The sequence below is a fragment of the Quercus suber genome, unplaced genomic scaffold (assembly GCF_002906115.3).
Source record: "Quercus suber isolate HL8 unplaced genomic scaffold, Cork oak 2.0 scaffold_253, whole genome shotgun sequence".
Lineage (NCBI taxonomy): Eukaryota > Viridiplantae > Streptophyta > Magnoliopsida > Fagales > Fagaceae > Quercus > Quercus suber.
The window spans coordinates 334,374-358,142 of record NW_027069709.1 but is presented as its reverse complement, the minus strand read 5'-3'; positions in this window follow the sequence as shown (position 1 = coordinate 358,142).

Genomic DNA, 23,769 nt, shown 5'->3' with positions numbered 1-23,769 from the left:
AATAAACAGAAAACTAAATCGCACTACTTGACTTGAGCAATAGCAGTGTAATAAAAGATAATCCGCATATTTCTATTATCTTTGTACATGCTGCAACACTCGTCCGTCCTATCCTATCTTTTCAATTTGTAACCTGCTAATATATTTTCATCAACTGCATGTTTCATTTGAAGGAAGCTCTCTTCCCTATAATAGGAAAGAATCAGCACCCACACTCTTAGAACCTTTTAGCTTGGTAACTAGGAACACAGCCCATGCTTTGACAAAGGAAATTCAAATCCTTCTATCTCTAACCCTTTTCTTTGATCTTTATTGCATGCATCATAGGAACAAATGCATATAAATAAAATGAGTGTACCACAGGCGGTGGTTGGTCTAGTACTCATTTTCTCACTCTTAAGGGTTTGGGGGGTGGAGGTTCCAAGTTCGAATCCTGCAATGAGAAGTGCTTGAGAAATAACTCCATGCTCTTGACTTATGCTCACTAGCGTCCTCAATGGGGTTGAGTGAACAGTTATGGCTCAACGGGTAGAGTGTCACTATGGTCACGCCCAGATGGAAGATGCCAACTTAGGTCTCCCCTTTCTATCCATTTTTTTCTCGGCAAAAAGAAAAAGAAAAGTGTGTCCAAGGTTGCATTGTTTGCGTGTAAATATTGCATGGATAACAAGTTTAGCATTTGGTCGGAAAACTTGACATCTTCTATCCAAATGCTTCATGTTTCCTTGCAAAAAATTTTATTTATTTATTTTTAGAAACAAAAACCCGCACACTCACATTGAATAGGAAAATGGTTTTAACATAAAGGCAAACCATAAACTTTATTAAAAAACCATGGTAACTTTCGAGGGAGGTGAAATAAGTTATACTATACACAACACACTTTCTTTAGCAATGCAGGACAAATACCCATTCTTTTTTTGAGAGAGAGAGAGAGAGAGAGAAAAAAAAAAAAAAAAAAAAACACTCACACACACACACACAAAACAAGAGAGAGGGAATATGTTCTAACGCAAAGGCATACTACAAACCTCACTCAAAAGTCATAGTAACTTTTTATTTTTCCTTACAAATGCTTAGAGCACTAGTATTGGATGTGCTAAAAAATTGCTACTTTTACACAACAAAAAGTTATTTTATCTATTTTAGTATTGCATTTAACAACGCATGTTACATCCTATTTTTTGTTTTAGCATTACAACACATTAAAATAACCCGAAAACTCCTATAGTATTAAAAAAAAAAAAAAAAATCTCATGGGTTTTATTTTGAAATAAAAGGCTTTAGGTCCAAAAATCCCATGGTTTTTGTTTATTCTTGAAGAAAACATAATGTAGAAAATTTATTTTTATCTTGGAAAAGTCTTTTTCTATTTTTATTAAGGACTCCTCTTAATTCAATCTCAAACCTCATCACATACAAGCTCATGGGTCCTTTTCCATGAGAGGAATGGGAATCTTTAAGGAATTCTACCATTCTCTAGGAAATATGCTCATATTTTTTAGGAACAAAGTTCAAAAAACCTAGTTAAGAGGAATTCGAAAAGGGTTTTTTAAGGATTTCATAAAGAGATGACAAAACTTTTATGTTGTAAAAATCATTTTTGTAAGAAAGAAAAAGAAAGAAAAGGGTTTTTGGAAAAAAGGTTGGAAAAGTTCCCCTTGGGAAGGCTTTTGAGGGATTTAGAAAGAAGATCTTTTGAAAAAAAAATTCTTAAAAAAGGGATGGCCATTGGAACCATTTTTATTTCTTTAAAGAAGACATTTTTTTAGAAGTTTTTTTATTCAAGATTTTTATTTTATGGCAATCTAAATTATTCATGGGAAAAGAAAGAGGAAAAATAAGAGTGCATAAAGACAAGAAAATAAAGTGCTTGAAATTTAAAGGAATTTAAAGATAAGATAAGGAATATAAAGTGCTTGGAATATAACGGAATTTAAAGACAATAAAATAAAGTGCTTTGTATGTAAAGGAATTTAAATACAAGACAATAAAATAAAGTGCTTGAAATGTAAAAAAATTTAAATACAAGACAATAATGTAAAGTTTATTGGAAATCATTATTTAAGAAATACCTCCTTAATAAGTTCTAATATTGTCACATCCAAGCCTTATGGGTTCTTTTCCATATTGAGGAATGCAAGACTGATAACGCCTTAAAATGTATACTTGTTATATATTTATGTGGACATTATCTCCTTATTACTATACTTAATTTGTATAATTAAGCTATGATATGCATTAGTTCCTATTATTTATCTTTACATAATTTCTTGAATAAGATGTTGTAGGGATAAGGGTCCAAAATCATATATTGGGCTTTGTCCGAGGATAGTGACAAGTCCGAGGAGGGACAAATAGTTGTGAGGGAGTCCAGTTTGAGAGTTCGAAAGTGTTTGTAAAGTGAGAGAAAGCAAGCCCTTCATATGCCTTATATAGGAGGAAGAATTGAGTGGGAGTTATCCTGCTCAAAATTCAAAGAAAAATACCCACCGTTGGATTAACGCCTCGCCATTGGATGCGGAGAACAAAACGTCCCTTGGAGCAATTAACGACACTTCACAGGCTCCAAAGCATCAGTAGCAATTATGAGGGCGCGCAAAACGGCACTCCCACGTGCGCGAATCAAAAGACAAAATAATATCAACACGTGAAAAGTCAAAACCCCATTCTTCTCCTCGGATGATAAAGTAAAACCGGAGTTTTGAGGGGCTATTGTAGGGATAAAGGCCCAAAATCATATATTGGGCCTTGGGCTTTGTCCGAGGATAGTGACACGTTCGAGGAGGGATAAATAGTTGTGAGGAAGTCCAGTTTAGAATCTCATAAATAAGAAATGAGTGGAAGGCGGTCCGAGGAGGTACTCCTTCTTGAATATTATAAATACAACATGGAAGAACTGATGCAATAATGAATGCAACGCCTAACTATGGTAGGATCAAGTCCACACCAAGCAGAGTCTATGGGATCCCAGCATGGTGACCCCTTTGCCAACCTTGAGCAGAGAGGTGATCGTGAAAGAAGTGTGCATACCACATATACTGATAAGAGTCAACTTCGAGGTGGAAGCCATATCTCCCATGCAAAGAGTAATAAGGGCATGTAACTAGAGATTGACCAGTTGAAGAGGGAGTTGCGCCATGCACGGCGAAGGCGAATCCCCTCTAACTCAGATGTCTCTTCTGATAACGAAAGAGTCGTCAGTTACTGGCGAAGGTCTCGAACCCCACCTAGCAAATCTTTCTCCTACGAGGAGGAACGCTGTCGTGAACGGAAGGTTAGGAGCCTTCCTCATAAAGGCATGGGAAACGTCGCTATGAGTAGGGCCTTGAACCAAATCTCCAAGATGCCCTTCACGCGCAAAATCGAGGGGGCTAAACTTCCTCGATGATTCACTCAGCCTGCTTCACCATGTATAATGGTAGAACAGACCTCGTGGAACATGTGAGCCACTTCAATCAGAGAATGGCTGTCCATTCCAAGGACGAAGCCTTGATGTGCAAGGTTTTCCCATCCAGTCTAGGACCTGTTGCGATGAGATGGTTCAACAGCCTGAGGGTAGATTCCAAAAGTTTCTTTAATGAGCTCACCTAGGCGTTTGGTTCCTGCTTTGTCACCTGTAACAGGGTTTCTCGGCCCTTGGCTTCCTTATTGTCCTTAAGCATGCAAGAGGGAGAGACCCTAAAAACGTACTCAGATAAATACTGGGAGATGTTCAACGAGATAAATGGTGACTTTGACGATGTGGCCATCAGTACTTTTAAGATCGGCCTCCTAGCTGAACATGGTTTGAGGAAATCTCTGATTGGCAAACTTGTCACCAGTGTGCACCAACTTATGGACTGGATTGATAAGTATAAAAGGGTTGAGGTAGATCAGCAGCAGGGGAAAGGCAAGGATAAGGTTATCCCTTAAGAGAGGAGGGATTTCAAGTCGAACCGATATAATAACAACCGACCACGAAGAGATTTTGCTAGGCAATCAAGATCTGCCAATCCTCAAGCAGTTAATGCTGTGTTCCGAGAGCTGGTGCATTAAGTTCTGGACAAGATTAGGAATGAGTCATTCTTTAAATGGCCAAATAAGATGGCAGGAAACCCTGTAAGGCACAATCAAAACCTCTATTGCCAATATCACCAAGACCATGGACACACCACTGAAGATTGTAGAAGTTTGTAGGACCATCTGGACTAGCTTGTCCGCGAAGGAAAGTTGAAGCAACTCCTACATCACTCTAGTGGCCAAGGGGGTCAAACAAACTCGGAATCCTAGAAAGATGATTCTTCAAGACCCTCTTTGGGAACGATAAATGTCATCTTTGCTGCTCTAGGGAGGATCAGTTCCTACCCTTCCAGAGTGATGTCTGTGGCTCGGCTATTTACCGAGGGCACTAATCCGGAGCCAAAGAGGGCTAAAGTAGAAATCCAACTGATTCTAGGTTTCTCAGATGAAGATAAAATTAGGACTATCCAACCCCATGATGACGCTTTAGTGGTCACACTTAGAATTAGGGGGTACAATGTGAAGAGGGTGTTGGTGGACCAGGGTAGCGGGGCTAAGATTATGTACCCTGACTTGTACAAGGGGCTAAATTTGAGACCTGAGGACTTGACAGCCTACAATTCACCCCTAGTAAGTTTTGATAGGAAGGTCGTCATTCTAAAGGGCCAGATTAGACTGCTTGTACAAACTGGTTTAGAAGTGGTGGAGGTGGATTTCATCGAGGTGGATGCTTATTCACCCTACACTACCATTGTGGCTAGGCCTTGGTTTCATACCCTAGGAGCTGTCTCTTCTACTCTACACCAAAAGGTGAAATACCCATCTGAGGGCCAGGTTAAAGAGATCCTGGGAAGTTAATCCACGGCTAGGCAGTGCTTGGCAGCTGCCATCTTACATTAGCCCAAAGCTGAGTTCTCCGTCTCTACTGAAGGTGGCTTATAGTAATTAAGAGCTCCGGTGTTGCCTATCAACGAATCTGCCATTAAGGAAAAATGTGAGGATTTGGAAATAGTCGTTGTTGGTGATGATCCGGAGAAATTCTTTCAGATCGGGGCTCAGCTACCTCCTCTAGAGAAGGAAGAGCTAATAGAGTTTCTTAGGAAAAATGTTGACTTGTTTGCATGGAATGCTTACGAGGCCCCAGGGGTGGATCCGAGCTTCATCTGTCATCATTTAAACGTTAATCCCTTTATCACCCCTAAAAAGCAACCACCTCGGCGCTCATCTAAAGATCACTCTGATGTTATCAAAGACGAAGTGATGAAATTAAAGCAGGCAGGGGCTATCAAGGAGGCATTCTACCCTGAATGGCTAGCTAATACTGTGGTGGTGAAGAAGAAGAGTGGGAAATGACAAGTGTGTGTATACTTCACAGATCTAAACAAGGCTTGCCCAGAAGACCCCTTCCTTATGCCTAGAATAGACTAGCTAGTGGATGCAACTGTAGGCCATCCTCGAATGAGCTTCCTGGATGCCTTTCAAGGATACCACCAAATACCACTAGCCATGGACAATCAGGAAAAGACTGCTTTTGTCACCCCCGTTGGGAATTACCACTACAAAGTGATGCCATTTGGTTTGAAAAACGTTGGTTCTACCTATGAAGGATTATGACAAGGATGTTTGAACTGCAGTTGGGTAAGAGTATTGAAGTCTATATAGACGACATAGTGATGAAGAGCAAGGTGGTGTCTGAGCATGTGGGAGACCTTGAAAAAATCTTTGAAGTTCTTAGGAAACACAAGTTGCACCTAAACGCTTCCAAGTGCACATTTGGTGTAGGATTAGGCAAGTTCTTGGGCTATATTGTAACCCATAGGGGAATTGAGGTCAATCCTAAACAAATCAAGGCTATTAACAGTTTTCAACCACCTCGGAATTCTAAGGAAGTCCAAAAACTGATCGAAATGACCGCCGCCTTGAGCCGGTTTATCTCTCGGTCAACGGATAGGTGCAGGTCCTTCTTCCTACTGATGAACAAGTGGAAGGGGTTTAAGTGGACCGAGGAGTGTACCTTGGCTTTCTAGCAACTTAAAGAATATCTATCTCGACCACCTATCATGTCCAATCTTGAAGTGGATGAGGTCCTGTTTTCCTATATCACTGTCGCCCCTCATGCTATAAGTTTGGTGTTGATACGGGTTGATGGTGGTGTACAACAGCCAGTTTACTACGTAAGAAAGTCATTGCATGAGGCCGAATTTCATTATCTACCACTGGAGAAAGCCATCTTGGCGGTAGTGTATGGTACACGAAAGCTACCCCATTACTTCCCAGCATATACAGTTGTCGTTCTTACTCAGCTTCCACTTAGAGCCATACTTCATAGTGCTGATTACACGGGAATGATTGCTAAATGGGGCATAGTTCTAGGGGCATAGTTCTAGGAGCTTTTGACATCAAGTACATGCCTCGTACCTCTGTTAAGGGCCAAGTCCTCCTAGACCTAGTGGCCGGGTTCGCCGAACCCCCATTAGAAGAAGTAGCAGCGGCACAGAACATGGATGGAAAATCAGTTGGCACAATCTCCCTGCAAGAACTTTTATTTTGGAAGGTATATGTTGATGGTGTAGCCAATCAGAAGGGGGCCGGAGTGGGGCTAATTCTGGTTTCACCCGAGAAAATCACCATTGAGAAATCATTAAGGTTGAGATTTTCGGCCATGAATAATGAAGCCGAATATGAGGCTCTGTTGACGGGAATGACCATGGTACAAAAAATGGGTGGAAAGGCAGTAAAGATGTTCTTGGACTCAAGATTAGTCGTCAGCCAAGTGAAAGGAGAATTTGAGGTAAGAGATAAAAGAATGCAAGGGTACTTAAGTCAGGTTAGATGTCTGCAGTCAAGCTATGAATCTTTCAACTTGTTGCATGTCCCTAGAAGCGGAAACGCACATGCTGATTCCCTAACCACACTTGCAACCTCCTCGGCACAAAGCTTACCCTAGGTTATCCTTGTGGAAGACTTGTGCAAGCTCACAAAGGTGAACAAAGACATGGTTCATGTTCACCATATTAAAGTGGGGCCTAGTTGGATGGACCCCATAGCATTATTCCTGAAGGAGGATATCCTACTCAAGGAGAGATCAGAAGCTGACAAAGTATGAAGAAAGGCTCCTCGGTTCTAGCTGTCTGAGGATCAAAAATTGTATAAACGCTCTTTTTCTGGGCCATACTTGCTATGCATACACCTTGAAGCAACAAAGCTACTCCTTGAGGAGTTACATGAAGGGATTTATGGAAGCCACACTGGAGGCAGATCTTTAGTACATAGAGCCATCACTTAAGGCTGTTAGTGGCCAAATATGTAAAGGGAAGCACAAGAATATGTAAAGAAGTGCGACCAGTGCCAAAGATTCGCACCAAACATGCACCAACTGGGGGGAGTCCTTAATCCTCTGTCTAGCCCTTGGCCTTTCGCTCAATGGGGCCTAGACATTATGGGCCCTATCCCCAAGGCAGTAGAAAACAAGAGATACTTGCTGGTCGGCACGGGCCCCTAACAAACATCAGAGATGTGGATGCCAAGAGGTTTGTTTGGAAAAATATTGTCACACGATTCAGAGTCCCACGTACCTTCATCTCGAACAACGGCCTTCAGTTTGATAGCAAATATTTCAGGAGATACTGCTGTGACTTGAAAATTACGAATAGGTACTTTACCCCAGCTTATCCCCAAAGGAATTAACAAGCCGAGGGTGTTAACAAGGTCATAGTGATTGGACTCAAGAAGAGGTTAGATGATGCGAAGGGAAAGTGGGTAGAAGAGCTGTCGCATCTCCTCTAGACATATCAGACCACGCCTCGCAGGTCAACCGGGGAAACCCCCTTTTCAATGACTTATGGGGCTGAGGCTGTCATTCCTTTGGAAACTGGCTTCCTAACGTTAAGGACTAGCTCATTCAATCCGAGCAGTAACAACGGGCTACTAAAGAAGAGTTTAGACTTGATTGAAGAGAGAAGGGAAAATGCAATGGTCTAATTTGCATACTACTAACACAAGCTTAAGCAGGGTTATGATGCCAACATGAAGCTGAGACCATTACCACCTAGTGATTTGGTATTAAGAAAAGTTCTAGGTACTGCAAAGAACCTAGCGTGAGAAAAGTTAGGGCCCAATTGAGAAGGACCATATTGCATCACCTCGGTGGCTGGTATAGGAGCGTATTTTCTAGAAGACTTAGATGAGCATGTAATACCATGCCCTTGGAATGTAAACAATCTGAAAATGTATTATTATTAATAGTAGTTTCCTTAATCAAATATGTCTAATTGTTATATAAAGGCTTTGTACTTTCTATTATTCTATCTTTATAAGTGCTTAAATAGAACCTTAGTCATGCCTGTGTCCTCGGACCAGATACTTTGGGGAAATTAACACTCTATGACATCTTTATAAATATTGACACTCGATGACATCTCTCCATTATTTCTAAAGTGTTAAACAGAACCTAAGCTATGTCATGCTCCTCAGACCGCATACTTAGTAAACTTAACACCCTGTTATCTATTCGACTCTCACTAAGTGTCAAGACAGACCCAAGATCATAACCAACTCCTCATATTAATAGTTTTGAGTAAGTTAAGGTCCTTAATTTTTTATCCAAATGTTGAGTAGAGTGGAGAATATCTCCCTCTTTCTATCCTTTACGAAGTTTATTACTTGTCTTTATTAGATTCAGCCTTCATTGTATAAAGAATAATTCACAGTTCAAATATGGGGTAAATCTCTTCATTGTTTGTACTTAATCAAAATACTTACACTGGTGGTGGAAAATTGTTGTTAGTGTTTATTAAAACTAAATTGGCAACAGTTTAAGTTTATTTGCAATAAATAGTAAGCTTAAAAGCGTATAAAGAAAAGACACAAGAGGTAAAAAGAAAAGTCCATTCATTAGTCAAAAAGAGGGAGTGCATTATATTATGTGACAAAGTGCCACTAAAAAAAATTTACAAGAAAATCCTAAGGGCTAAGTCGTGGTCTTAGGGGCAGGAGGGTCTTCTTCCTAGCTCAGCAGGGAGGTGGCACTGTCCTTGGCTTTAGAATCAACCTCTTTATCCTTGGCATCTGCTTCTTTTGCATTAACTTCAGCTTCCTTGGACTTGGCAGTGTCTTGGGCTCCTGCTGAGGGCTTGTTCTCCTGGCCTTTACTCTTGTCCTTGTCCCCTCGGCCCTTTGGCTTTGATCACTAGTTTGACTGGATCCTATCAAAGCCTCAGAAGGAGGGTGAGCAGCTTGGATGGTCAGGGGCTGCTCTGAGATTTCTAGAGCATGGTCAGCAGAAGATGGGATGGCATCTGGGACTTCACGGATGTCTAGATGGTAGTATATGCTCCCAGATTGCCTCCAGACTAAGTTTGTAAGGACTCCTGCAATGTCAAGGGCCATATCCCATGATACGTTACAATAATCCTTGCATACCTTAGAAAGCTTCTCAGTGAGACTCACTTGTGTTTCCTCCACACCGAGTTGATAAGACGCTTACTTCTCAGCCTTGAGTGCCTCCTTGGCCAGTTGGGCCGCCTCCTTGGCTTTTTGCAGCTTGGCCTTGAGACCCAAAACTTGCTGTTTTTGGGTGGCTAGCTCAAGTTTCGTCGTGTAAAGCTACTTACGTTGGTCCTCGACTTGGGCCTCAGTGCTTTTTAGACCAGCTAGAGCACTCAGGATTTCCCTTTCTAAGGCAGTTAGCTTATTGGTCAGCTCAACATGCTCCTCTCTAAAAGCCCCCAAGATTTTCTCGGCCTTGGCACGGGAGTAGGCCTTCACCTTGACTTGATTGCGAGTGTCCTTGACCTACTCCTCGGCCACAAAGACCTGTTAGGTAATCTGCATAAAAATAACAGAAAGATTCCATGTAAGAAAAAGGAAATATGAAAAATGTAGCTAAGTATGTCATTCAAAAGATGTGTCAAACCACTTACCATGGCAAGATCCCTCCTCAGGGACAAGAAGAGGTCAGGTTGCTTGAAGCGCCTATAAGCATCCATATCTCTCTACAAAAGAAGCGGCTATTCAAGTTCCTCAGCAACATAGCCCGAGTGCCCCCCCCCCCCCATAAAAATTTTGGACTGAGGCATCCCAAGGGATGGAGGCACTATCCACTTCCAGCTTGGGGGACTAAGTACACGGTGGTCAGCCCTTGAGAGTCCTCCCTGCTCTTCACGAAGGAAGCCCGTTTGTCTTTGGCATTCTTGGGCTACTTTTCCCCTTTTGGAGGAACCATCTCGCCCTCCTCCAAGTCGTGCATCTCTGGCACTTTCCTCTTCTTCTTTAGATCAAGGCAAGGGGGCAGCTCAACCAAAGTCACGGGGAGAGGAGGCGGAGGTGGCTTCTTTGGAAGCTGACGCCTTACCCCTTGCGGCCATAAGATCTCTTAAACTTTTATTCCCTCGGTTCAAGGCCATTTCACTTTCCTCTTCTTCGGAGGTACCGTTTGGATAGGAAGTCAAAAGGGTCGGGACTTAGACACTGGAATGCCTGTCAGGTTCGTCCTCAGTGTCCGAGACGGGAATCACTTGCACCCCCCAAGTCTCATTCTCCTTGAAATGAAACTTGTCAATCTCTTCTTCAAGTGAGGAATTTGAAGAGGCAATCTCTTCTCCTACTGTTGCTTTAGGCAGAACTGCTGAAATGGTTGTATTACTAGTGGAAGGTTCTGTTGATATGGATGTGCGACTGGTGGAAGGTTGTCTGGGGCAAGAAAGTTGGGCTGTGATACGTCAATCCAGGCCAATCATGGTTCACCTGCTCTTATGGCATGGTCGATTTCTTGGTATATCTCCGAGATGGGCTGGAAGTCCAAAATCAGGGGAACGGCTAGCAGTTACCTGTCCTCGCTTATGAATATTTTAGATCTCATTAAGTAATTGAGAGCTTTAACATTGGTTAGACTAAGCTTGGGAGCTACTTGCCTTTTATCTGCGAAAATAGCCGAGGAGCAAAACATGGTTAGAAAATTGGAATCCATCATTGAAAAGAGCAAAATATAGTCAGGGTTAAAGAGTCTAAAGCTCTTGCTAAGAAACCTAACTCTAAGGTATCCCACCTAGCACTCCCTCTTGGACGGGGCAGTGAAGGCCATCATGCCACGCTCTTAAAGCTATCAGATAGTCATCTTTCATACCCTTGTTAGATTTAGGTAGACACGATACTAGTCTGACAATGTCCGAGGGGGACTTAGGATAATATCCCGTGTTTTTCAAGGAGTGGCACTCGTACATGTGGACCACATCATGCTAGGTGAGCTGCAGACCCAAATAATCATTAAGAGAATCAACGCTACCCAATACCCTAAATAGGTTGGGCGTGCATTGGTGGGGCATTTCCTATGGTTTATGAGGAAGTCCCGTGTTATCCTACCTATGGAGAGAGTTATTCCCCCTTCTATGAAAGCTATCATTGGGCCTTGGGCTTTATCCGAGGACAGTGACAGGTCTGAGGAGGGATAAATAGTTGTGAGGGAGTCCAGTTTAGAATATCATAAATAAGGAATGAGTGGAAGGTGGTCTGAGGAGGAACTCCTCCTCGGATATGATAAATACAGCTTGAAATATGTATTCTAGCAGTCAAAGTGGCCCTCCAAGAAGCTTTAGTGATAGGAACGTGCCTCATGAACATACAAGAAGGAAGGCAGTCCAAAAATATCTAAGGAAAAGCTGCTACCACCACATTAAATGCATTGCAGCTACTTTTTTAGCCGCATTTATGTGAAGAATACTCCTGAATAGTGTTGCCTTGGCTACCACAACTCACAAAAAAGCCAGAGATGGTGTCTGATGGGATAGGCACTCGAGTAAGGGCACAAGTAATCAACAAATGTATGGTTAGGATGGTCCAAAGGGGGATATATAATGCAAGAGACCTTCTATGAGAAGGAGATCGGAAAAACAAAGAAAGAATACTGTAGCAATCAAAATTGTAATTATACCCAACTGTTATCAATTTATATAACAAAAATACCTCCTCAGACAGTGAATTGATTTAGCTCTATTTTCATTGTTCTTGCTTGATCATCTTTTAAATCCATACTAGCCGTTATCAAATTCATTAGGGCCTAGTTCTCCAACCCATTCTCTACAAATTTATTGTATTGGGCTCACTAGGCCAAGATCCTATACATCTTGGGCTTGGACTGCAAAACGTGTCCCTACAGATGTCATTCATTGTGTAATTTTCTTTTTTCAGGAAATCATGTGAATAAATGAGTTTGCAAGAGTTTGTGAGAGAATGGAAGCCAATCTAGAATTAAAGATGAGCTAAAGGACCATACTTAAATGTCTAAGGAGGTACAACTGGAGTGCTTTGGTCGTTTACCATGTTTGGAAGTTTTAAATAAGGAAAGAAATCAAAGAAGTAGAATCTGAAAAGGAAAAATCATATTTGAGCACTGATAAGTATTTTGGGCGTATCTCTCTCCTCAAAAATCCAATTAATTCAAAGCTAGATGGGTTGGAACCATGACTTAAATATCTATAACTTTCCAAATTTGAATTTTTCTAAATTCACAATTTTAAAGGCCAAAATTAACTCACAAGTTGTTGCTGAAAATCTGGACGAAAATTAAATAGTAAAAATTTTATTTTCTTTGGACACTTGGACGTTAGGGTAAATTCAAATAACTACTATTCTCTTGGAACAAGGTTTAAAACCCATTTTGGAAAAACCCATTTACGATAAAGTTTTATTTTCCCACTAAGGTTGGTTGTGCGCATGGACTAAGCCATCACATACCTTCTAGTTAGGAATGTAAAGATTTATCATAATGTTGTTGTTACTTTCACAAGTGAGAAGGCAACCAAAAAGAAAATGGTAGATTTTTATTTTATTTTATTTATTTATTATATTTTTTTTTTATGTAGAGAGGGAGAGAAGAACAAAACAAATAAATAGAGCAATATGTAAACACAATAAATAAATAGAGCAACAAGTAAATAGACAAGCACAAAAACTAAAAAGCAAGAAAGTAAAGAACAAGAATGTAAGTAGACAAGTAAATGCAAGACATTTTATATATATGAGATGAATGTTTACAAGGAAAGGAGAAAATAAATGGGTATAGCTATAGGGAAGCTAACTCATTTCACTACAAGCTTACCCACTTACCTAAGGCTTTCGGAGGTGAGAAATGGAAAAGAGAGAGGCTGAAATTTTAGCGAGGTTTCCTAAGGGAAGTAAAAAAAAAGGGGTAATTACACTAAGGCTGTGTTTGTTTCGGGTGTAAATGAAATTGGGAAAATATTTTACACCCTGATGTGTGTTTGGGTGCACATGTAAAACTTGGTCAAACTAAAAACCATTTACTTTGAATATAAAATTTTGCCCCTTCACTCGTAAAATCATTTACACTCTCAATTTACCTTCAAACCCATTTTTACGGACTGAAAACCTGAAGAGAGAGAGAGAGAGAGAGAGCCATAAGAGAGAATGAGCTAGGAACCCAGCTAAGCTTTGAACCAGTCTAGAATGCGCTACCCCACTGCCCCGATCTTGCCGCCCCACTGCCCCGATCACGCCGCCCCACTAGACCAGCCAAGCTTCTTCTCTTTTCTCTCTTCTTCCTTATCTCTTCTCTTCCATTTTTGACCTCTGCTCCTCAATCTCTATCAAACCCAAGCCTAGATCCCTCACACATTGATCTCGTTGCCTCAACCCATCCCCCACCCCAATGATCTTGTCGCCTTAACCCATTCCCCGCCTATGCTGTTGCTGCCCTCAGAGGTTTTATTTATTTATTGTAAAATAACATTTGTTCTTGGATTTTGAATGATTGGTGGTGGATTGATTCGTGGGTTTGTGGGTTTTGATGGTGGCTGTTTGGGGGTGGTAGATTGGTGGCTAGGGTGGTTTATGGGTTTCAATGGTGGTGGGTTGTGGGTTTTGGTAGATGGGTTTTGATATTGATTTTGAGATTAATGAGTTTTGATTTTGATTATGTTTTTTTTCAGGTTAATTGGTTATGTGGTGGTTGATGGTGGTTGTTGGTGGCTAGGTTTGTAGTGGCCAGTGGTTGCTAAGTTTTTTGAAAATAGGTTTTTATTGTTCGGGTTTATGCCCTAAAATCCAATTTACTAGGATGTCATAAATAATTAAATTGTTTAATTATATGAGATTATTTATAAATGAACTAATGGGACAATATCATAGTCCATGGGATGCATTGTATGTGATTTATGTGATTTAGTCACAGAAGATATAAATCACAAATTCCTTGTAAACTCAAAATATAGTTCGTAGTCAATGATGAAATTGGATGTTTCATTTGCAAAGACTATAATACATCAACTAAGATGGTTTGTCTTAATCATGGAAGTGGAGACTTCTAGTTGATGTGTTGATATGTCTTAAGAATTAAGACATATTGAATTGGACTGTTATGAGATTAATTATTCAATCAACAACAGTCACCTGAATAATTAATCTTATGACTTCTAATTTCATAGACTCTCAATTTTGAGAGGATAGTAATCCGGATCATGAAATGCAGGTTACTTTGATATATCAGGAGTGAGATTTAATATTCACGGTCAAAGTCTCAGTATGTTGGGTAATCACACATAGTGTTGAAGGAACACATATTCTCAAGATGGAATCCATAATCCCTTTTTATAAAGACACGAAATATCCCCTTGAGATCAGTTTAGTGGGAACTGGTTATTCAGGGCGCCCACTTTAGTAAGAAGTTACTAAAGCTTATATTTATTGAAATCAGATTTCAATAAATGTGAATAACTATAAATTGGATACTCAATGATAAAATAGTTGTTTACGAAGTGACAGTTCATTATGACTTTGTTCACTATGGATATTTCATGGAGGGGTCAAATGATATCATTAGAGTCTTTAGATATAATTTATTAATAAGGCCTAGAGTGCAATTATATTTATATAGTGGTATTAAATATAATTAATGGTAACTTTGAACTTATCAAGAGTTGACAAATAAGCGCAAGGCCTATTGGAGCTAGAGTCTTATTTATTCCCTTTAGTCCCATCTCAAGCCACAAACTAAAACCCAATTGGGTGCCCAAAAGGCTAACCCATTTAGATAATCAGTTTCTATTTAATAAGAGTTATTAAATAAAGTAACTACCAAGGTAGTTAGAATGTATGTATGATGAAAAGAAAAGAAAACAGTTTTTCTCTACAATGAGAAGAAGAACTTTCTTTGAGAATCACCGTACAAAAGACTGATTGAGAGACCACTCTTCTCGGGCACCTTGTGGAATTGGGATGTTGATTAGAGGTATTCTTAAGTCATGTTTTTTGAATTTCACTGCATCAAGGTACACTTTCTATTCTTTGTTCTAGAATTCAAGGTTACATGTTATCTTTTATGAATGAAGTAGATCCGTGTTTAATGCTTTCACTGTGTGTTTTGTATGAGATGCAAAACCAAATTTTCCAACAATTGGTATTAGAGCGGTCTTCAATATCATGCTTGTATAACTTGTGATCGAGTTTTAGAATTTAAGAAAACCGTTATCTTGGTGTTTTAAAATTCTACATTAGTTTTTTTTTTTTTTTTGCATAATTTATGTTATCAATGGACCCATGTGTCGTGTTCTTTTATGAAAGACATGGTTTGAGTTTTAAGAATATGTATGTAATTGAACTGCTTTGTTTGTTGGCAACTGGGCTTAGTTATTGAATTTTATTCAATGACTATTGTTTATGAATTTATGTTCAATAAACCTATATGTCATGCTATGTATATATGTCATTCATTATGGCTCATGTTCATGTTTCTTACTTACGGTGCCATGTTTTCATTGTATTTGTTTTAGTGATGAACACGTTAAATTTAGTTGCTTGGATATAGTTATTGAATGACTATCTTGGCATGAATATCTTGGACCCAAATTTCATATATATATATATATATATATGACGGTGTAGATTTGCTAGTTTCTAATTAGTATTGCACATCGTCAATGATTATATATGATTTATGGTTTGACTTCACATGGATTAGATTGTATCCTTTGTGTGATAAAATATGCATGATCTTACTTTGAGAAAGTTAAACTAGGAATTATCTTTTTTGGTATTGCATCAAGATTATTGATATACATGCTATCATGTTAATGCTAGGATTATGAAATTTATTCCTAATGAGATTAGGATTATGTTTTCAAGGGTTTCTAGCATTATTAGTGTTCTTGATAATGATCTTGAAAACCTTAATGTTTGATTTGTAAATCTTCATTCTCATAAAATCAAAAAGGTGTTTTTGATGGAAAATAGCAAAAACTGTCAAAAATGTTTGCTGTAAATTCTAGAAAAATTTAGTTTTTGCGAGTTTTGATCGATCAAGAATTCCTTTCAATCGATCGAATGTACTTTTCGATTGATCGAAAAGGAATCGAGAACCGATCAAGTTATTATACTTTATGATGAAATTCTTCATTGTCTCGATCAATCAAGAATTCCTTTTGATCGATCGAATGTTAATTTCGAACAATCGAACAGGAATCAAGAATCGATTGAATGAGGCAATAGATTTTTGGTGAATTTCTTCATTTTTTGATCGATTGAGAAATAGGTTTGACTGATCCAAGGCACTAAATTTTGAATTTTCACTTGCTTTTTCATTAAGTGTTAAAACTTTGATAAAAAGCAAGGTAATGTGTGAAGAGATTACACATGGTTCTATATATAATGATTAATTTTATAGTCCTTAAAAGTTAAGGACATTTATTAATCATTATCTAACTAAAAAACCTAATGAGATCAAAGATGTTAGTTAAATAGAACTCTTAGTCCTAATTTGTTTAGGACATTTCTTTTAAGAAACATTCTAATGAGATTGAGATTGTTGCATGATTGAAAGTCCTTAATTTATTTTAATTAGAGGTTTTTAATGAGATTAAAATTCTAATTAAAGTTATATAGTTTCTAATGAGATTAGAATTCTTAATCAAATAAGTTAAGGATAGAGTTCTATATAACTAATTTTTTATTCATTAGCGTGTAAGGAATCCTAAATAGTTTAGGACTTCCATTTTAGTTAGTGATTCTAATGAGATTATAGTCTTCAACAATTGCAAGGTTATTAGCTGTGATAGGATCACAATTATTTAAGAAAACCCAAATAATGAGTGGGAGTGCTGAAATAGTCCTTTTGTTAAGTTTATTGTAAGGTGAATAGATACATTGTCTTGACTCCAAGTCTTGCATTCCATGTAGAGGGTATTTAATTCATGGATTACATTATTAAACTTCTTTGGGATTACGTGAATTTTCGTTACACTATTGTGACATGACTTAGTAAGATCACATCAAATTTAAACAATTAAACACATATGATGTGTAGGGTTAAAATTGTGATAAGATCACAATGATTTCAAGACAATCCACTTGTTTTAAAATTTCTAGTGGGAGAGAGATACAAGGGTTGGATCTCATGGCCTCCATTGTCGGTTCATAGTGGTGTGGGATAAACATCTCGTCTTGGCTACGAGCCTTGCATTCCATGCAAACTTCTCGGTTTATAGTGGTGTGGGCAAGCACCTCGTCTTGGCCTCGAGCCTTGCGTTTCATATGGAGGGTGTTTTGCATCATGGTACTACAAGATTAAACCTTACAAGGGTAGAGTTGTGTGGCTACACATGGGTCTAGGCAATGGTGTACACCCTATGCTGAGGAATATTAATTGTGGGATTAGGTTGTTGTTGCGCCTAGTATAATATGGTTTTCGGTTTCCATATTATATGGTTATGGATGCAAAATAATAATGTCCTTGTATTTATGTTAATGGTCTCAAAATAAAGTTATCATAAATTTTTGTTCTCTAACTACTATTTTAATTGAATCACATTAACTAAGAAATAATTTTGGGCATGGTGCTTAAAGGAGATGAAGTACATAAATATGTTTCGATTCAGCATTGTCATAATTTCCGATACATGATACATTTATGGAAGATAGCTTATGATGTGATCATAGTCTCCATTGAAATGCTAAAATGTTACATTGGCTTCTATCTCAATAGCACTATTGCATGAGATACAAGAGTTAGTACTAGACTTAGACTTTATATTAAGTCTAAATGAGATGTTTGGTATGAATCATATTGAGTGCTAAGAAAGGCTTAAGAAGTTCCAGTTCTATATCATTTCATGAAAATATTTTATTTTTTAAATGAGTTGGAATTCTTAGATGTAGAGATTAAATGTTAATCTCATCTAGATATGATCCACAAGTCCTTGTTAGAATCATTTGATCAATCTAGATTGTTTTGAAAATAAGTAAATCCTTTTTATATTATCTGAATTGATGAGTGAGTTCTATGCAACGGAAGACATCCTAAAAGCTAAGGCTAGGATCAATATGATTTAATTCGAATTCTTAGCCTGAACTAAAAGTTAAGGGTGGTAAGAAGAGGAATTATAATACCAAACAGTTGGACAAGCTAGTTGCCCTAGTAGTTGCCAAAAGGAAATTAGACTCAAAAGTATGACCAAAGGAAAGTGTTTTTGTTTTGGTAAAGCTAAGCATTGTCCATGATTATATTCTAGATGGAAATTTGCATGTTTTACTTTTTAAGGAGAAGGTTTCCATCCTTAGGTATTGTATGTTTTGGCACTTATGTCTAGATCTTATTGATCTAAATAATATTCAAGATTGGTGAAAGATGGGATTTTACAACCATTATTTTGCTAAATTACTAGCCTATGAATTCTATTTAGAGGATAATATGATCTAGGTCTTCTTTTTGTAAAGGAATGAAGTTCCAATGACTTTTTTTTAAGTCAGTGCATACATAAAGGAGGAATAGGGCTCTTTTAAAGGTAGAATGTTCTAGAAGAAAAATGTCAAAATTTGTTGTAGAACAACTATAAAATATATTTAGAAATGAGATGGTTGTATTAGATACACCACAAGTTATTATTCTATAGATAGCTAATACACTGGTAAAATATCGTAGCGGGAGGATTATCAATTACCAAATAAATTCATACTTTTGGAATAAACTTTTGAAATCATTCCACAAGGATATGAATTTGATCCTCGGTCTTACGTAAAGGCAATAGATGATATGAATATGGATTACTTGATCAAGGTTATGTGAATAGAATTAGATTCTATTTAAAGTCTAGAGCTTGTAAAGGCACCTAATGGCATTAAGCCTATTGTTTTCAAATAGGTCTACAAGTAAATGAGATTGATAGATTTGAAGGTGCAAACCTTCAAAGTCAAGACTAGTGGCAAAAAGATTTATTAAAAAAAAAAATAGTTTGACTTTGAAAAGATTTTTTCACCAATAGTCAACTTTGACTCTATCTAGATTCTCTTATTCATTATATTTCATTTGGATGAAATATGGCAATGGATATCAAGAAAGCTTCTTTTAGTAACAATCATGAGGAAGACATCTAAATGATGTAACTAGACTTGTTCATAGCAAAGAACTAGTAGTGTTTAGTATGCAAGTTGCTTAAAGTCCATTTATGGACTAAAGCAAGCATCTAAATCAGAAAATATCATTTTTTATCAAGCAATCAAATTTTTTGATTTTGGTCAAGTAATAAAAGGCCTTATGTATGTAAAAGCTATATAGAATAATAAATTTCTTAATGTATATTGATGACATTCTAATCATTTAAAATGGTGTAGAGTTATTGTCATCAATGGAGATTTTTTGTTGTTGTCTAGTCCAGTTTGATATAAAGTACTTGAGAAAGACTAGTCACATCCTAAGAATTATACTTTGTTAAAATTTAGAAATTAAGATGCTGGGTCTATCTCAAATTGCTTAAATAAATTAGATTCTAGCCAAGTATATCATGTAATACTTCAAGAAAGGACTCTTTCCTTTTAAGTTTGAAGTTCCTTTATAAAAGACTATAGTCCTAAGACATATAAAAGGAAGAGCATATTAAGACGGTTCCTTATGCCATATCAATAGAAAATTTTTATGCTATGTTATATACTAGGCTAAATTTCTATTTTGCAGTGGGCATGGTAAATAAATATCAATTGAATCAAAGATCACTTAATTTAGTGGGAGTAAAGCATATACTTAAATATCTTAGGAGAACGAGGGATTATATGTTTGTCCACCAAAGTGAGGATTCGATGGTTACTGGTTGTACAAATACTAACTTGTAGTTTGATTGTGATTCATGAAGTTGAACTTCAAGATATGTGTTTGATAGGCCACAAATGTATTGACCCTGTAAGGTTGAATTTAATCAACCATTTAATTGGCTTTATTCCGTGACCAATTTGCTTGTAATTTAGAACTTAGTAATCCTGTATTTAGGTGGGAAAATTGTAAGGGTAGTGTGTGAGAAGATGTGAAGAAAAGCTCAAGAGTGTGCAAGAAAAAAAGAGTCTCGCGACTAGGACTCGCGGGTGGTTCGCGACTGGCAAGCCGCGAAAGGCAGGCACGTGAGAGGCACACTGGGAAGCTGAAGGGTCGCGCCAGCTGTCACGCTACAGGACAAAAGTTCTAGTCTGGCCAGGCCGTTACGTCGCGACTTGATTTCGCGACTTGGCCAAGCCGCGAGATCAAGTCGCCAACTTGTCCTGTTTGACAAAAACTGACGTTTTTCATTCCCTTCTCACCCTACTATATATACACCCTTATACCCATCATATTGAGAGAGCTTCCAGAGAGAATTTTGTGAGAGAAAACCCTAGAGAAAAACAAGATTGCCTCATCCCTAATCTTTACCTTAGAGTCTCTACAAATTCCTCTACTCTCTCCCTCTCCATTGTTATATCCTTGAGAGGTTCTTAGCCAAATCCTTTTCTCACCATACCCATATCCGTGAGAAGGTTTATTTGGTGTTTTGGGAAGCAGTTAGGAAGGAACCAATCTAATTGGTTGATGCTATGGGCTATAGCGGAATCCGGGAAGCTAAAGAAGAAATAGGTTCGGCGTAACCTCGTTGGAGCAAGAAGCTTGGAGGGCTTAGGTACTTGGGTAGATTAGGCTTGGAGGGTCTTTTGTTGTTCATGTATCCCAACTACATTCTTTAGTGGATTATTTGACCGCTTGGAGGGCGGCGGAGAGGTTTTTCGCCGAGGATTTCGGTTTCCTCTTCGATAACACATCGTGTGTTGTCCGTGTGTTTGCATCTTCCTTCCCTTTATCTTTGCCTTATATTTACTGCTGTGGATGTGTTTATATTTGGCTTAGATTGTTTATCAATTCTGTGTTTAGCTTATATTCATGTTCCGCACGTTAATCGTTTGGTATTAAGCTTGAATTGGTAATTTTGTAATTTGGGGTCTAAACGTTCAAGGGTGTTTCATACCCATATTGAATTTTCAATTGGTATCAGAGCAGGTACACTTGTTGTGGTTTAAATACCTAAGTGTGATCCTTGACCCCTTGTGTTATTTACCATGGATGTTGCATTGTATGCATCTTTATATGATTTGGTTGGTGTTGATTGTAACATGCCACGTGCTTGTGAAAATGCCTCTATGAGTGTTAATCCTCATAATTGTGATGACATGTTACTTGATTCTATTGATGTTGTTGACAAACTCTTGAAGAAAGGAGCTTAGAAGTTTCAAAAGAATTTGAGCAAGTTCATTTATGAAAAGAATGATTTGATTGCTAAGCTCAAAGAATCCAATAAATTGGTTGAAAAATATAAGAAGCTTGCTGAAAATTCTCTTGAAAAGATGAAAGAGTTTGAATGTTTAAATATGGACTTGGATGCTAAACTTGTTTTGTCTAACAAACTTGTTGATGATCTTAAATCTGAAAATGAATCTCTTAAGGTGCATGCCAAGTGTTTGATTGCTGAACCTACTGTTAAAAATGGTGAAAATATTTGTTGCAATCATGTTGTGGTACCCGATTTTGTGCCTATTGTGTGTTCTACCCCAAAGGAAAAATCGGTGTACATTCCTCCACATAAAAGAAATCAAAAGGCGGAGAGAAAGGCTGTTAAGTCAAAGCCTCCGTTTAGGTCTTAACCTAAGGTTTTGAAGGGATCTAAGTTTGTTCCAACTTGCCACCATTGCGGTGTGATCGGTCATATAAGACCTCAATGTTATAAGTTGAAGAGAGAACAAAACCATGTTGCTAGATCCCTTCCCAAAAAGCCTAGTGGACCTAAACACATTGTGTGTCACCATTGTGATGCCTTTGGTCATCTAAGATCTCATTGCTCTAAGTTTCAAGCTCTCAAAAGAAAAGAGAAACTTGAGCTTCTTGGAAGTTATGCTAAAAAGGGTAAACCTGATTTGAGTGAAAATAGCATATTGTTAAAGAAAGTGTTTAATGCTCTTAACTCCTTGACTATGTGCATCTCAGGTTCTCATTCTTCCAACCCTCGTCTTATTTCTCATGAGACACTCATTCCAAACAATCATTCCATTTGGATGAGGAAGGGTTCCTATGGTTGAGCTTGTGCTCCTTTGGTCCTTGATCTAATTCTTTCGATCTTTGTAGGACCCTTCATGCATTAGATGCTTCATTGTCATGTATTTGTGCATCATGCATTTGTTTTTGCATTGGTTTGTTTTTGTTTTTGATCTTACTTTTATGTCTTTGTTTTGTGTGAGTAAAAATCCAAAACCACATAAAAAGTGAAAAATTCAAAAAGTTTGACCGTATATGTTTGAGCACATATCACATGTGAGTTTTGCCTTGTACCTTCGTACAAATGGCCTTATGCATTTACGAGCTTAGCTTGTTCTTTATGCACTTATATCTTTGTGGGAAAAATCTTGACATCTTTGTGTGATTGTTGTAAATCGATCTTCAAGCTTGTCATGAATGATTAGTCAATAGTCATGTTGGTTTTGATACATGCATAAACTTGTGCCTATATATCTTCCCACTCTTTTATTTTTTTTAAAGAGCTCAACAAATGTAAATCTCAAAATGAAAAGAGATAATGAGCTGCAAAAGCCGTCGCATATACTAGTATTTGACTAGGAAAAAGGGAAAGCGACTTTTATGAAATTGTATGATGCTCAAAAAGCCAAAGGCTTGTTTAGCAAATTGAAGTATCAAAAATTTCAAGCATCTATCTCACAATGAGATTTTCTTTGCTCAAAAATGGCAAATGATATGTTGAATATGAAGCCAAATGAAAAGCTTCAAAGAATTGTTATCAAGTTCTTGTGGGAGGTCATATATGCATGTTTCTATAATTGAGATAGACCACTTGTCTTAGTATTAGTTGTGTATGACTTGGTTGAATTGATCATTGAAACTTCATTCTAGACTAAGGACTATTCCACACTTAATACACACACACAACACACATGCCTAATGTTCAATGAATGCATTATTCATTTGTTCAATTGTACTTGTTTAAATGTGATGTGTGTGTGCTCAACTTTATATGGATCAATCCAAAAAGGTTTTGATCATTTTATATGATTTTGGAAGTGATTTTTATCACTCTTTGTGTTCATGTTTAGTGCATACATTGTTTTTCAGTGTTTAAACATGTTCTGGGTTGAAAAACAAGTGTCAGAATTTTTGGCGACTCGTTTTGGTGACTTGACCAGTCGCAAGTTACAGTCGCGAGTTTTGGCGACTCGTTTTGGCGACTTGATCCAGTCGCGAGTCACAGTCGCGAGTTTTGATGACTCGTTTTGGCGACTTGTCCAGTCGCGAGCCCAGACACGAGTTCACACAGAATGATTTTGCGACTCACTCGCGACTCAGCTAGCGACTCGCCAGTCGCGAAACGCCCAGAATCAGTTTTTAAAGAACTTTTTCGTGGGAAACTTGTTTTAAAACTCTCCCATCCTCTCTAAAACCCCTCTTTCAATATTTTTACATCAAAA